General features: G+C 21.8%; 1 long non-coding RNA gene across 1 annotated transcript in view; it reads left to right on the top strand.

Moving 5' to 3' along the window:
• The window catches only part of LOC107061639 (uncharacterized), an 18,255-nt gene that overhangs the window by 873 nt on the left and 16,064 nt on the right, over positions 1-1,318 (top strand). The window lies entirely within an intron of this gene.

Raw genomic sequence — 1,318 nt, 5'->3', positions numbered from 1 at the left:
TAGTACTACATAAATTGAGAAAGAAGAAATGACCTCTATTATTTGAAAATGGCGTAAAAATATTACAAACCATACAATAAGAATTAACAATTTAAAATTTTAAAAGACTTTAATGCTTTATAATTATTTTATTTCCACTTTGGGCAAAAATATCCTCCCAATATGCATATTTTTTTAAACAAAAAGTGGGACCCATTATTGATGTATTGAAGGATGATTTGGTAATTTCTTATGATGAATTCGTTTTGTTTGTTTCTTTTAAATTTATTTTACTATACTAAATAATTCTATAAAATATTGTGAATCACGATAATTAATTACTTAAATATTTAAAAGATATAAAAATATATAAAAGATCTGATTGACTCTTCAAATTTTACCGGTGACACATAAATTGGGACAAATGAAATAATATATATTATTTGAAAATTTCTTAGAAAGTACTATAAATTATAGTAATTAACAGCTAGAAATATTTCAAAGACAAACAAAATTGATTGAATCTCAAAATTTTATTAGTACCACATAAATTGAGAAAGAAGAAATAACTTTTATTATTTGAAAATTGCGTAAAAGATATTACAAATCATACAACAATAATTAGCAATTTAGATAATGATAAGGGGTAAACTATCAATTGATTTCATAGAGTGCACAAGTATTGTAGGACATTCCAAAATAGTATAATAGACAATAATTATTGGACGGATGGAGTAGGATTAAGTCTTTCTTTCAGTACTTTTCTCACATTAATTAATTTCTCTCAACATTCAATTAGTGAATCTTTAGTAGAATTGATTAGAATATTTTTTACTTAATACAATAAAAGTTCAAATAAGATTAACATAAAGAAAAATAAAAAAATTCCTAAAAATATATCAATATATTAAACAACATACAACATATATAACAAAAGTTCTAATAAGATTAACTAAAAGGGAAAAAAAACAAAATTCTTAAAAATCATCAACAAACTACATACAAAATAAAAAGAAAGCTATTCCAACAAAAGAATACATAAAGTTAAAATGAACTTTAAGAATTCTAGCATCTTAAGCATATTGAGGCAAACATTTTAATTTAATGTCATTTCTCTCCAAAGAAAGAAAGGCATTGAATATTTTAATTTAATGTAAAATTGAATTTTTTGGGGTTATGAATATAAAAGGTTTTAAAATTGAATTTTTTGGGGTTATAAATATAAAAGGTTTGAAAGTTATGAATATTATTAATACTAATTAAAAGTATAATTTATGAAGATGAAGAAGTGTGAATTATGAAAATAACTTTTAAAAATAATATAATTGAGAAAAAGGAG

The sequence above is a fragment of the Solanum tuberosum genome, unplaced genomic scaffold (assembly GCF_000226075.1).
Source record: "Solanum tuberosum cultivar DM 1-3 516 R44 unplaced genomic scaffold, SolTub_3.0 scf00152, whole genome shotgun sequence".
Taxonomy (NCBI): domain Eukaryota; kingdom Viridiplantae; phylum Streptophyta; class Magnoliopsida; order Solanales; family Solanaceae; genus Solanum; species Solanum tuberosum.
The sequence above is the reverse complement of the archived record's forward strand: the minus strand, read 5'-3'. Positions and strand labels throughout refer to the sequence as shown.